Consider the following 16,097-nt stretch of genomic DNA (forward strand, 5'->3'; position numbering starts at 1 on the left):
CATTTATCTTATGACTCTTGAATCTTATGTGACTTCCTGTTTCCCATGAAACTTGAAGGAGCTTTGCTAATTTCTCCTCCTTTATTGTGAAATAGGTTTCTCTTGTGCCAACACACACTTGGTTCCCACCTTTGGCTTGGCTTTGACTTGGATTTCCCCCTCCGTGGGGTAGCTCATAGCCTGTATTTTTACGCCACAAATTCCATATCTCCCTTACAGATCTTATTTCTTTATGAACTACTCCTGGACTATTGGCAATGACCTTTCTCCTCAGAACCCTTGAAAAACTTACTTCTCTATATTTTTTCCCAGTTACAAAAATCCTTCAAGTAATTTATAATTGTTTTCTATATTTTCCAAATAAAGTGTTAACTATTCTAGGACAGAAGCCATTCTGTATTTATTATAGACCCTCTCTCCCCAAAAGGTGCTAAAATGCTAAATATAGAATAGGCTTTCAATATTTACTAAATTTAATTCTGACATGAAGTTGCTCTGTGCTTTTTAGTACACTGTAGAATTGAGTTCTCAATGCAAACTAAAATGTTGGAGCCAGCTCTGATGGTCTGGTGGTGAAAGTTTGGTGTTCTCATCACGTTGGTGGCCCTGGTTGAGTTCCCAGGGGTGGAAGCACACCACTTGTCTGTCAGTCGCCATGCTGTGGCAGTGGCTCACATAGAAGGACTTACAACTAGAGTATACAACTATATGCTGGAACTTTGGGGAGGGGGAAAAAAAGGGAGGAAGATTGACAACAGACGTTAGCTCAGGGTGAATCTTTCATAGCAACAAAAAAGTTTAAAAAACTGCAAAGTAAAACATTGGAGACAGGCACACCTGGGTTGGAACTCTATCTTTGCCTCTTAAGTTTCTGTGTCACCATGGACAAAATGGTACCTTTTGGGGGGGAAAGAAATATCATGTCCTGTTTTGTTTTTTAAGTTTTATTGAAGTATAATTTATTTTTAGTAAGTTTATGATATAGTTCACCAGTCACTAAAATTGATTTTAGAACATTTCGATTATCCCTCCAAAAAAAGGATTCCTCATGGGCCTTTTGCAGTCAATTCTTTGCCTATTCATCTGTCAGTGCATACTTAGGCTGTTTCCATTTCTTGGCTATTGTGAATAATGTTGAAATGAATATGAAAGTGCAGAAATCTCTTTGAGATGGTGATTTGGTTTCCTCTGCATATATACCTAGGCACAGGATTGCTGGATGATATGGCAGTTCTATTTTTAATTTTTCTGAGAAAGCTCCATACTGTTTTCCACAGTGGTTGTGCCAATTTACATTCCCACCAGTGGCATACAAGGGTTTCCTTTTCTGCATACCCTCACCAAAAGGATATATTATCTCTTATCTTTTCAGTCATCGACATCTTAACAGCAATGAGATGATATCTCATGATGATTTTGCTTTTCATTTCTCTGATGATCAGTATACCTGTTGTCCATTTGTATGTCTTCCTTGGAAAAATGTCTGCTGTATTCAGCTCCTTTGCCTATTTTTTAGTTTAGTTTTTTGTTATTGAGTTCTAAGAGTTCCTTATATATTTTAGATAATAACCCTTTATTGGATATATATTCATTTTGACACTATTGTAAATGGCATTATTTTCTTAATTTCTTTTTCAGATAGTTTGTTGTTAGTGGATAGAAATGTTGATTTTGTGTCTTGCAATTTTACCGGATTTGTTTATCAGTTCTAATAGTCTGTTTGGTGCAATCTTTAGAGTTTTCTATCTATAAGATCATGTCACCTGCAAACAGAGACCATTTTATAATTTTGCTTCTTCCTTTTCAATTTGGATGCTTTTTATTTCTTTTTCCTGCCTAATTGCTCTGGTTAGGACTTTCAGTGCTATGTTCATAGAAGTGGCAAGAGTGGGCATCCTTATTTTGTTGCTGGTCTTAGGGGCTTTTTTCATTTAGCATAAAGATTTTGAGATTCATCCAGGTTATTAGCATGTGTTGGTAGTGTGTTCCTTTTTATTATTGAATAGTCTTCCATCACATGGATATGTCAGCAGTTGACGGACGTTTGGACTATTTCTTATGTGGGGCTACTTTAAATAATGCTAAGAGCTTTCCCGTACAGATCTTTGTGGGAACACATGTTTTCATTTCTCTTTGGTATTTACCTAAGAGTGAAACTGCTTGATCATATGATACATTTATGGATTTATATTTAACTTTTTAAGAAAATGCCAAACTATTTTCCAAATAAGTTATTTTTTAATTTAAAAAAATTCAGATGCCTTCAAGTCTTCCAAAACTTTGACAGTTTCACTATACCTAAAAGGAAGGAAAAATGTTTTGATAGACAGTGAAGTTTTGCAACTGCCACACTTACAGAGATGTACATCCTTTATACGACAGCCAAACCAGTGGTTTTTTTCATTGCTTTCTATTAGCTGTAAACCAAAATCTCTAAGCTGATTTGAAGAAATCCATTAATCTATTTCTATTTAATGATGATAAAGAGCTTTAATGCCAAAGAACAAATAGCATAGAACAGAAGTATATTAACTTTGAAAGTTAACTGGGAAATTCCAAGAGATTCATGAAGGGAAATATCACAGTCTCACTTTATAGTGACTATTACCATGAGTTCCTGGTGCCCATTTAGAGAGTTCCCTCAAAGCATATAAGATACTTTCTCCTTTAAGATGAGGCAGAAGCACCACAGATACCATTACTTATATATTTAAATGTTTAAAGCTTTATTTCATGCCTTTTTTTAAAAAAAGGAAAAATAGTCTGCAAGAGTTTAGTAGAAATTAAGCAATGTCATTGAATCTAGTAGATGAATATCGAAATTGACATGTAGTCAGATGTGGTCTGTACAAAACATCTTTTGCTTTTCTAGGAAGTGCCCTATGCATTTCAATTATATCCTGGTGCACAAGAGTGTGATAGATTATTTCAAAATATCATGTTGTCCAATCATTGTGAATTAACCATACACTACATATCATGAGAACAAAAGGACTGGGTAAACCAGTTCCAGTAAATTAAGATCCACCTCAGACGTCACTCCCATGAGCAACCTTCATTTGAACTTGACTAGAATGATTATAAGGTTTTGTTTAATTTTGGCCCATGTTGTATGCGTTTCACTAGTAATAGAAATAGCAACAAATCTTCTTTTTCAAAAAAGTATATATTTTTTCTCATTACAACATAATTTATGAAATAAATCAGAGAAAGAATATGATCACTCTAATTCTTGAACTTTACTGGATATGTTCCTTTTGACAAGGAAGATCTTTTTATTTAAAGCCAAGTTTTGTTGTAACATTGGAATGAAGCATTTGGAAAGATCATTCAGGCTTCAAACCTGAAGCAGAAAAAAATCGGAGTTTTGCTGATGTGCGCCACTTAATTTTGTAGAGAAAGAATTTCCCACATGGCACTGTGAAAGAGTGCTTCTGGTCATCGAAAAAGAGACAGGTATGAACTGGGAAAGTTGGGCTCATCGTCCCGTAAGTATTTACCGTTTTCTCAGAAATATGTGAGAGCATGATGTTATCATTTTTAAACTGCTACAGAAGGCAATGTGGATATCACTGTCATCTTCGAGACGTTTTGCAAATATTTCTCTCCTTGGCCAAGCCACAAATTCAATTTGTGCCCAGTTAAATCCTCATAAAATAGTGTCTCTGACAAATGATTGTTTTTTTCCTTCCCAACCCAAAGAAATGCCAGACTGGGCTATTTTCACTTTTGGTGGGAAATGTTCCATTTAGACTGATGCACGATTATGTGGCAAATATCCTGCTGTTCTTTTCTTGTCATGTGGCTGAACTTTATAGAGAGTTGTCAAAGTGACCTGATAATTATAATAACAATAACTAATTTAGTATGTTCCAAGCATGTTACTTGAATTATCTGATTTACTTACCATACCAGTGCTAAGTTAGGTATTCTTATTATTCTCATTTTACATATGAGGAAACTGAGACTGAGGAAGGCTAAATAATTTACCTGTAATCAGTAAGTGGCAGCCTCATTTTCACCATCTTTGATCATTCTTCATTAGTACAGAATAGTAAGACTTTGATCCACCCATTTAAAAATGTTAAACACATTGTTAAATAGATTTTTTGGTTATAAGCACTAAACTGAGTGCTTCTATTGTCCTATGAAACCATAAAGATTTTGTGGAGAAACACAAATTATGTTGAGGATTAATTCAAATGATGAGGGGTATCCAAAATATATTAATATAGTAAAAACAGACTATTTCAAAAATACTCTGTATAGATGGATAGATACACACATACATACATACATGCATACATATATAGCCAGGAAAGACCTCTAGACTATTATGTAAAATCTTGCGCAGTCCCTAAGTGGTGAAGTTATAAAAGACAAAATGCATGTGATACATATGGCAGGGAATTGATTCAAATAACTTTGGAAAGCAATAACCCAACTTGTTACCATGGCAATGGAGATGAATCCTGATTGGTTGGTGAATAGCCATAGTCCAGGACTAAATGAGGAGGCAAAAGGATGGGGAGGCAGAAGCTGTCTTGACTCCCTAACCTATTTATTTAACCTCATCTCACTTTTCCCTAGTGGTCAAGTGGTTAAGATTCAGTACTTTCACCACCATGACCCAGGTTCGATGCCAGGTCAGGGAACCACACTACCTGTCTGTCGCTTGTCACACTGTGGCAGCTGTGTGTTGCCACGATGCTGAAAGCTATGCTACTGGTATTTGAAATATTAGCAGGTTCGCTCATGGTGGACCGGTTTCAACGGAGCTTCTAAACTAAGACAGACTAGGAAGAAGGACCTGGCCACCCACTTCTGAAAAAATTGCCCATGAAACCCTATGAATAGCAGTACAGTATTGTCTGATATAGCGCCAGAAGATATACTGGCAGGGTTCTGCGTTGCTGTACATAGGATCACTAGTAGTCGAAAACAACTCGATGGCACTAACAACACTTTTCTCACAATTCATACCCTATATACCGACCCCAAGGGGTGATGACATCATCTCCATACCTACGCTTCTCACTTTAATATATTTTAAAAGGCTTCCTCATCCGCCATTGTAGTGCAAGAACAGCCATAGTCAATTCAAGAACAGAAGAGTATGGTGGTATTCTAATAAAACTTTATTTATAAACACAGGCGATGGGCCAGATTTGGCCCCTGGGCACACGGTTTTCCATCCCCTGGTTTGTTATGATGTACTCTGTGATTCAGGTGCTGGGTTCTTTCTGGAACCTTTACCAGTTTTCACAGTCACGCAAAGGGGGGAAGTATGAGCATCCCAGGGACCAGGTCCTCATCGTAGCTGCAGAGCCCTGGCCTCTCCTGTCTTGTTTAGGTATTACATCCTTGGATAATTTTGTCCAACAGTAAGTACCAGGAGACTAGATACCAATACCGTTTTTAGCATTCTCTCTAAATATATTTTTTTAAACTGTGGGAAAATTTTTTAGCTCTGGCTAATAACTGCAGATGTCATAAGAAACAATTAGTGCAATATTTTCTTTAACAGAGATTGCTTTTGGTCGTTTTCAGCGAGATACTGTCTTAGTGACATGGAGTGGCCAGACAGCGTCAGACTTCACACAAAGATTTGTTTGCACAACAACGTGTCTGTGGCCACTTGGTTTATGTGTTTTATGGGTGGACTTTGCCACACAGTTTGGATTTTTAAAAATTAGAGGCTTGTGGTTGGTAGTTTCAGAGAGTTTGTATCATGAAAAGAGAGAATGAAGGATTCAAATAGTAAGCATATCCATCTTTTCAGCAGGTGCTTATTTGGCACAGGATTTGAACACAGACTTCTCGAAGGGAACGGATGAGCTGATGTGCCAAGTGGTGAAAGGTGGGAAACAATGCACCCAAGGGCTATCTCAGCAATTTGCAGTAAGTGTGAGAGCTGTTCAGGGAAGGGCTCTTGGCACAGCTCTGGAACTAAGCTTTTAGTGCAGCTCCCTTTTCTAATCCCAAATCAAACCACTACACTTCGTCTCTCACTTGAATAAGCACTAAATCCACATGCTAGGTTTCAAAAGAAAGAAAAAACCTACTTTAACTGTTAAAACTTCCCTGAAACCTCCTCATGGGAACAGGGAACATGTGGTGTTGTAATTTTTTTTCTAAGCAAGACATCTGTAGTATTCAAGAAATCGCTAAAATCTGTTAGATTCCAGGAACTTTTATAAGTTGAACTCCAAAATAGATAAATTATTTTTATTAGATTCAGCAATGGGCAATTCAGGAAGAAAATTCTAGTTGGAAAACAACTTTTCAAAAGAGGGACTTTGGCGAAGTGTAAGTTTACATCTCGATTTCAAATGGCAAGTGATAAGAAAACTACTTTAATGTTCAATGCATGTGTGGTTGAGTACAGCCACAAAAGCCTGTGCATAAATAATAGCGAACAATGGTGAGCAGATCAGTTCTCCTGCTGTGACCCCTCTAGGAAGCAGTTCTGGGCACTTGATGCTGGCTCTTCATATAATAAATATTTTTGTGCACCTCTTATATAGCAGGCATTGCCTTCATTTGGAAAGCAGGGCTATACAAAAGCAGACCAGCAGCCTGCAGAGCGCTGAAATCTAAAAACAGGTATTACAATTGACAGTTAATTGACTACAGTGGGATGTGGGAAGACTTATTGAGGAGGGTGGTTTTTTCCTGGAGACAGAACGTTGAATCAGTGTTAGTCAACATGATGGCTGGTTGGGGAGTTTTCCAGGCAGCTGGAACAGCATCGCAGCCTTGAGGAGAAGAAATGAGATGAGGAGAAAAAAGGAGAAGTGTTCGTGGAGAGCAAAGCTTATCAGCATAGGCCGGAGCAGAGAAAATGAAGGGGATAGGAGCAAACAGTTCTGAGAGAGGTGGAGGGGACAAGTACTATAGGGGTTTAGATAACATATTCAGGACTTAAAATTTCATTTGCAGAATCTTTTTCTTTCTCCCTTCAAAAATGGATTTCCCCATGGCACTTTGACTATATACTCCACTTCCCGAGAGAAACACACTCCACAATGGTCTCAAACTACTTAGATCCATTGCTTAAGCCAATCCTCGAGTCACTAAGCACAAAATTTACATCACGGCTTCTCTATTCCGTAGAATAAATAGAATCAGCTAGTAAACAGTTTTTCTTAGAGAAGATGGTATGAAGAACACAAATATGCCAAGTGAGGGATAGATATCTAGTGCATTGAACGTCATGTATGAAAACTTAACAGATATTCCAAATTCTTGATAACAATGTACTCCTTTTTAACCAGAAAGTGACTAAAACTATTTTCCAATGAAAACAAAATCAACTAAGTATAACAGAACAAGACATTTCACTAAAAAAAAATTCACTATAAAAATTCTATATAAGAAGGTTAATTGTTTTGGCACACAGAGGACAAAAATCTTGCCACTCTAATATAAATATGTGTCTATTTATTTATTTATTGTAAACTATTCCAATTTTGTACATCTTTACAATGACGATCATTCCTTTTTTCTACACATTTTCACTTAATGTTGCTTTTCATATTTCAGTAGATTCTACATCATTATCATTTATAAGGACTGCAGACACTCCATCTCTAAGCAATTAATTGTGACAATTCTGATTACGTGTCAGTGTTGGGTGATTGAGAAAGTTGTTTAAAAAGGAAAAAGTTTTCGGCACTAGGGTTTAATGGATGCCTGAATCACTAAATTGACGTAAAAAGAAATGAATCATTTTAATGAAATTGTTGGAACAGCGCATAGTCCTTTCACCTCCAAGATTTGGCAATGCCAAAATGAATGGAATTAAATTTCAGAAATCTGAATATCTGCTAAAACCACTTATTATTTAAATACTATTAATTATTTTTCATAGGCTTTATTTTTTAGAGCAGTTTTAGGTCCATAGCAAAACTGAAAGGAAAGTACAGATTCGCATATACCTCTACCCCTCAAAACACAGCCTCCTCCTCTACAAACACCCCACACCACAGCGGGACATTTGTTACAGTCAATGATCCTACAGTGACACATTATTGTCACCCATAGTCCATAGTTTACCTTAGGGTTCACTCTTAGCGTTATGTATTCTATGAGAGTTTACAAATGTGTGATGGCATGCATCCATCATTATAGTATCATATAGAACAGTAGTATTGCCCTAAAAATACTCTGTCCTCTGCCTATTCATTCCTTCCTCCCCCATTACTTCTGGCAAATACTGATCTTTTGACTGTCTCCATGGTTTTACCTTTTACAGAATGAATATAGTTAAATTTATAGAGTATGTAGCCTTTTCACTTAGAGTGAAAACTTATAAGTTTCTTATAAGTTTTATTTATAGAGTATGTAGGCTTCTTTCACTTAGTAATATGTACTTACATTTACACCACGTCTTTTCATGGCTTGATAGTTCATTTCTTTTTAGCAATGGATAATATTCCATTGTCTGGATGTATCATAGTTTATTTATTTATTCACCTACTAAAGGATATCTTGGTTGCTTCTCAGTTTTGGAAATTATGATTAAGTTGCTATAAACATCCATGTACAAGTTTTTGTATGGACTTATGCTTTCAATTCATTTGGGTAAATATCAAGGAGTGCAATTGCTGGATCACCCTGGTAAGAATATAAGTTTCACAAGAAATTGCCAAACTGCCTTTGAAAGTGGCTGGACCATTTTGCATTTCCACCAGCAATGAATGACACTTCCCCTTGCTCCACATCCTCACCAGCACTTGGTTTTGTCAGTGTTTTGGATTTTTACTATTCTAATAGATGTGTAGCAATACTAATTACTATTTTTTTAAAAAATAGAACAAAACGAAAGAAGTCTTGCTCCAGTAAGGACTTGAAATCATCATGCCAAGTTTCTTTCTTCATACTTTTTGTTTTCACCAAAAGAGCTAAAAATATTGATAATGCAATGGAACTCCATTTTCTACCACCCAGGAGCAAAGTGTCTAACAGACCACGGCATTATTTCTTTGAACTTTTTTAACCTTTTTATCAGGGCTATGTATGAAAATAGAGAAAAAACTTATAAAACTTGCAGTCAACCCAATGTGCACTGTGATCTGTCTTCCTCCTTTTCCTCTCCCTCTGCTCCTCTCTCTTTATCTCTGTCTCCCTCTCTCAATCTCTTTCAGCCACTCGCATCATATTTTTACTTCTACCACTGCAGTGAAATTTCTCTTGTCAAGATCCCCAACAACTCTTTCTTGTCAAGTCCAGAATCCAATCATCTGGCGTCTTCTTACTCAACTTTGGCAGGTTCCACATGCCACACTTTCCTGTAACTCCATTCCTCTGCTGAGCACATCTTCTTATTTCGTGTCCCTCACCTCTCTACCTCCTATCAAACCCTAAACTTTAGAGTTAAAAGAACTCAGCCGTAGAATATCTACTCTCCACTAAATACACTTCTTTTCTTAAGTAATCGTCTCCTATCCTATGGATTTTAAACCTTCTATCTGCTGATGAGTTCGAAATTTATAGCTTCAGTCCTGAACCCTCCCTGAACTCCAGACTCATAAATCCAGCTCTAAAACTTAAAATACACAGAACAGAACAATTCATTCATAAATCTTCCTTTTCACACACCCCTATCCACACCCTAAATGCAGTATTCTGTGGTCTCATGCTTCTCAGAGAATGGCACCTCTCTCTCTCACTAGCTTGGGCCAAAAGTTCAAAGTCTGCCTTCATTTCTCACCACCCCAAACAGCTAAATCAATACTAAGTTCTCGCAGCTCTATCTTCAAAACATCCTAAATCTTTCTACTCATCACCACCTTCCTTCCAAGTAGCCATTGTGTCTCACCTGGACTGCTACTGTTGCCCACCTGGTCTCGCTCTTTCCTCTCTGGTTCCTATACAGTACATTCTTCATGCAGCAGCTGCAGTCATGTGACGCGATATAAGAAATGGACTCTCCCTGCCCCAGTTTCACTGAAACATCAATATCAGGTACCAAAGTAGGTGTCAGCAAATCCTCACATGCAGTTTTTGAAAGAAATCCTGGACAACTTGCTCCAAGTACCTTGACTCTATCATCCATTCTGAACAAGAAAGAGTCTAAGAGAAAGAGGATTTGGAAGAAGATGCTGGGTAGGGGGATGTCTTTGCCTCCTGTCCAACAGAGCTGCCAGGAGGACAATGAACTTGCAGTAGAAAGGGCCTGGATGTGTACTTCCGGATGCTCAGGAGCCTAGCAAGAGCATGTAGTAGTCAACAGGGGCAGAGATATAAATAACCAGGTGAAGCGAAATACAAGAAACATGAGCCCACAACAGTTTTAATCATGTTTTAAGCCCAGAGAATGCAAAGCCACCAAGCCAAGTCTCATCCACCTGCAAGAGCAGTGCGGAGGAGCCATGGTGGGTGTGGAGAAAAGTCAATTATATTCCCTTTCCAACGTGGCAGCCTTCCCATATAGTGCCAGCTTGATTGGGAGAGAGGAGAGAAACGAACACTAAGTCAAATTCAGGATTTGGATGTTACACAGGGCTGAAGCCTCTCCTGAACTGAAACTCTGTTTGCAACCTAAGTCATTATAGAACAGTTTATTACAACAGAGTGAGTAGAAAGGGTGCCAGAGTTTTCATCCAGAACCAGGGCAAGATTGTGCCCATTGACTAAATTTTAAGGAGATGGTGGGAATAACGTATAAAGGGTTTGACCTTGTTATATGTCATGCTTGTTCAAAATTCAGTTACGTGATCTATTAAAGATATAAATCAGATCATATCTCTCTTCTGTAATTCCCTCTGATGCCTTCCATTGTATTTAGAATAAGATCAAAATTTCTTCCATTGCATTTAGAATAAAATCCAAATAAGATCTATCTAGCCTTCAAGATTCTACACAGTATGGCCCCTCTTGAACTTTCCCAACTCCTCTCCAACCATTTTCCTTTTGCTGACTACTCCAGTCACACTGGTCTTCTTTCCATTCTTTGAACATGTCAAGCTTATTCTTTCCTCAGGGACTTTCTCCTTACAGTTCCTTGACTCTGGACTCTTCTTCTAGATATTTGCAAATCTGAATACTATTTCTTTTAGGTCTGCTAAAACATCACTCTTTCAGAGAGACCTTCCTCTATTACACTATCTAATTATTGCCTTCCCACCATTCCATCATTGATATATGACCCTTGATTAGTTGTTTCCATACCACTTATCACTACATAGAATTATATTTTTTGTTCATTGATTCATTGGTTGATTGGATGTTCCTGCCTAACTAAACAGTCACAGACCTGGCCTTGCTCATCACTGTGGTTCCAGCAGCTAGAAGAATGCCTGGAACAGTAGGTTCTCACTAACTCTCTTGGACAAAATAAAAGTCAATGTACAGAACCGAATAATTAGATTGATTTCTTAAGCACAAGTTACAGTAAAATATCTGTTCTTTTTACTGTCCTCTAGTATGGACTGAATTGTGTCCCCCGCCCCAAAATTCATATGTTGAAAGCCCAACCTCAAGCACTTCATAATGTGACTCTGTTTGGAGATAAAACCTTTAAAGAGGTGATTACATTGAAATGAGGCCATTAAAGTGGGCCTTAATCCAATCTGACTGGTATCCTTAAGAAGAGGAGATGAGGACACCTGGAGAGATACCAGATATATGTGACACTGAGGGACAATCACGTGAAGAGGCAGCAAGAGGGTGGCCATCTACAAGCCAAAGAGAGAGGCCTAAAATACGTCTTTCCCTTCTGGCCATTAGAAGAAACCAAGCTTTATCCTGGCCTTCCAACCTCTAGGACTGCGAGACAATAAATTTCTGTTACTTAAGCCACCCAGTCTTGGGTATTCTTTTATAGCAGACTAATACTCTATTCCTCCCCCCCCCCCATCCCCTCCACCAACATTATATTTCTACAGTTCTACAAAGGAGAAACCAAAAGATATTAATAATCAATAATTTCGTTATCATAATCATGATGAAGAGTGTGGGATATGTAAGGATGTCTCTTAGGTTAGAAGAATAAACTTTTTTGGCTACAAATGACAGTTTGCTGGCATTAAGTACATTCACATTGTTGTGCAATCATCACCACTATCCACCTCTAGAACTTTTTCATCTTCTTGAACAGAAAGTCTGTGCCCGTTAAACACTAACTTTCCATTTTGCCTCCCTCCAGCCCCTGGCAACCACCATCCTGCTTTCTGTCTCTATGAATTTGACTATTCTGGTATCTCATGTAACTGGAATCACACAATATTTGTGCTTTTATGCCTGGTTTATTTCACTTAGCAAAATGTCTTCAAGGTTCATTCATGTCGTTGCATATGTCAGAATTTCATTCCTATTTGAGGCTCACCAATATTATATTGTATGTATATACATTTTGTTGATCTATTCATCTGTTGAAGGACATTTGGGTTGTTTCCCTTTTTGGCTATTGTGAATAATGCTGCTATGAATGTGAGTGTACAAATATCTGAGTCTCTGCTATCAATTCTCTTCAGTATATATATCTAAGGGTGGAGTTACTATATCATATGGTAATTCTATGTTTAATTTTTTTTTGAGGAGCTGCCACACTGTTTTCCACATCATGACATATTGACTTTTAAGTATACAATGAGAATTGCAAATGTCTGTGGTCTATTTTCTCTGTGTCAGGTCCTTTGCTTGGGTGCCTTACCTATAATATCCCTTTCAATTCTCACACGAGACTGGTTTTTTTATTATCTTTGATTTACAGATGAAGAGAGTTGCCCAAAAGGATACATGAGTAAGTTGCAAAACCTGGACTCGAGGTTGGCCTGACTCCATACCCCATCCTCTTAGCCTTTGCACTGTTACTGTCTGGAGCCATTGGTACAGGGTTGTCCAGAGAGGGAAAATGTGACCAACCTGCCTCTCAGGGACTTGCTTGTAAATAGCTTCATCTTATAAACAGATGGCATGATAATATCGCATAGTATAATCTCTAGAACCCAAAGAAATCTTTGGAATCATGAAAGGTTAAACAAGCCCAAGGAAATAGAGTACATACAGCTTGTACTTTTCCTGTAGGAAAGAAAATGATGAGTTTTCATTTCTCACGTGGTAGATTATTCTCGGCTCGATTCTGTTAGCATCTAAGCCTTTTCTGGTTGAAGGTCACTTTCTGAACTTTCTGCTGTTTTACATGGTCCGTGTATGAGAAAAGGCAGATAAAGATCTGTTTCTTAGAAGACATGCAGATGAGCCAGTATGTGGACACATGTCATAGAGAGGGAAGAAAAAGCAAAACAAGCCGCTTTACCAGGTAACCATCGATGAGATTACTGATTCCTCCAAATGCAACGGAAGTGAGCTCTCCAACAGGACTATCAAGACAAATAGAAGGCTTCCCGTTAACCTGAACAAGGCATTCTTCCATATTCTAAACAGGACTATTGCATCAATTATACTGAGATTCAGACAATATGCCAGTAATAAGCAGCCCAAAGAGGAAATCCCAGCTTATATGACTCACTGTTTTGAGCAAATATTAACATTGGCTAGCCAACATTTCTCTTTGTATCACTTTTCCAGATCACCAGAAAGTTATATAACACTTCAAAGTAGCCAACACAGGCAGAATAAACAAGATAAACTATTTGGATTACTAGTTTCATTACCAACAGCTTCAGCGAACTAACTTCGTATTTCTCTGAAACATAGAAGAAGAAAAAAATATTTGCGAGCATTGTAGCAGGCTGGTCCTACTCTGAGATGTGCTGAGTTGAGAAAGGATCTAGACAGCCTAGAGACCAGTTTAAAATCAGCTCAGTTTGAACAAAATTGGAGTCTCACGGAAAACAAGTTTTCTAAATGTCAGAGCTCCTCCTCCAGAAGCTCCTACATAGACTGACCCATTGCACCAACATACCTGATGTGTTAACAAGTCTTCAGCAATGGCACATGTAAATAATATAAATTTCTCTGCTGAGATGGGCAAATTCACTTTTTCTCTGGGAATTACAATAAAATAATGAAAACATTTTTCAGCAAATTCACGCCCAGGTGCAAAATGATAATCTGATTGACCTTAAACGAAAGGGTTAGATTAGATGACCTATATAAACTAAGTTCTTTCCAGACTCAAATCTTTACTCTCTTCATTTTCCATGAAAGCCAAATTTACATTTTATTTCCATGCCGTCACATAAAAATATAAGTGAGTAAATTGCTCGTTCTTATTCCAGTCTAGGTGTAAATTTTGCTATGTGAGATACTTGCTGAGTTTGAAGAGATGCACTGAAGTGGTTCACAGATAAGGAGCATCGAGTGATTTGTCCCACAAGATTTAGTAACTGCACATCTCCAGGATTTTCATCGTTATTATTATTTGCCCGATATTGTTCAGAAATTTCAGTAGGTCATAAATGTTTTAAGCATATGTCAAGTTTGCAGAATCCTGCACTTAAGTAGGCATATGCGAACACACATAGAGCAGAGGGTTTGTAGGGGAGAGTGGAGAGAACGGGGCAAGAAACATTGGACAGCAAGACAGCAGAAAAGAAAGAAGATTCAGTGCTTGGAATACACATATGAATTAGGAACCCTCGAGAAACATCAAGTAAAATGAATTCTCAAACACAAAGTACAGGAGAGCCAAAGAGATGAAAAAAATATATGTGTTTGGATATGTGTGCATATAATAATATAGAGAGTAACGTATATGACCATATGTTATCATATGCGTGTGTATAGTAATTGCAGCAGGAACCATTCAATACAGATATTCTCGAAGGCATAATTTCTAAGATGAAGTCCACACCTAGGAGAGGAGGAAAGAAGGCAGAGAAAAAAATAAAAGATTGGCTAGGTCATAGTTTGACTTTGCTTAATCAATTATGGATCCCCTTAACGTGGCTTTCTCTTCCTAGACTATTGATTTAGCTTTGATTCTGAACTCTCTCTTGGATGCCACTTGCTTTATAAACAGAAAAAAAAAATGTCCATTGATTTTCTCATGGTCAGTCTGTTCCTGAGGCCCTTACCGCTAATCAGTTACCACCTCCTCTGACTTATCTTATCAAGGCTTTCTAATTTCCTCCATTAAGAGATGTCTGACTCTGTAGTTGCTGAAATCTCTCAGTCTGGGTACATATGGAGATTAAATTGAGTCACTAAGTCTCCTTGATCTTCTCTACTTCCCCTTGTTGAAGGCGTGTCTCTGTTTACTATGCGAGATAAGAGGGTGCAGACAAGGCAGGAATAGGACCTTAGAAGATGCAAAGGATTTAGATATTTGTGCTGTATATACAGTAGGTGACAAGAAAATTCCACATGGGGAAACTATAAAGGGTTCTTCAACTATAGTTCATTATACTCAGCTTATGAAAACCTAGAGCTCTGATGATGTCTGAGGGTGTAACTAGATTCCAGCCCTTTTAAAGAGTAGTGATTAGTTGAAGTGTTTCTGACAGCTAAATAAATATTTTCTAAATAAAAATATACTGTATGTTTTAAATGGAATATCAGAACCATTTTTAGAAATGAGGATTGCTACTCTGGGATTCCCCAGCTGCCAGGTTCTGTTCTAAGTAGAAACTGCTATTTTCTGACTGTCGCCAGCTGGAAGCTCCACTGTGCCCAATTAAATGGCATTTTGGTTAAACCATACGAGCCCTAGTAATGCCTATCTGAATGAGTAATGCAAACTTTAGAAACGTTTTGATTTGAAACATTTTGTGAAAATAGGGGTATAATTCCAGATTTAGGGTCTGAGTAATGAGTGGTAATTGAAGAGACGCAGAGAAAGAGAAAAAAAGATAGTCCCAGAGAGTCCCAGACACAGAAAAAACCCTTATCATGCAGGGGCCAATCCCAATAATGGTGGGTGACATGGGGACCAAAGAAATCAATGTGGCAGCGTTGAGTGCTCACTCACAAGATTAAAAAGAAAAAGAATTACAAAATAGGAGGCATGAGGAGGGGAAGGAGTGAGATATAATCAAGGACAACTAGAAAAATCTACAAAACTGTGAAAGAACATTGTCAGGGTACCTAACGACCAGAACAACTTGAGAATGCATATTATAAATGTGTTTAGGATTATATTAAAATTATACACATACTGAGTAAAATCTTCAGATAGCATGAAAGTT

The sequence above is a fragment of the Equus asinus genome, chromosome 13, assembly GCF_041296235.1.
Source record: "Equus asinus isolate D_3611 breed Donkey chromosome 13, EquAss-T2T_v2, whole genome shotgun sequence".
Taxonomy (NCBI): Eukaryota; Metazoa; Chordata; class Mammalia; order Perissodactyla; family Equidae; genus Equus; species Equus asinus.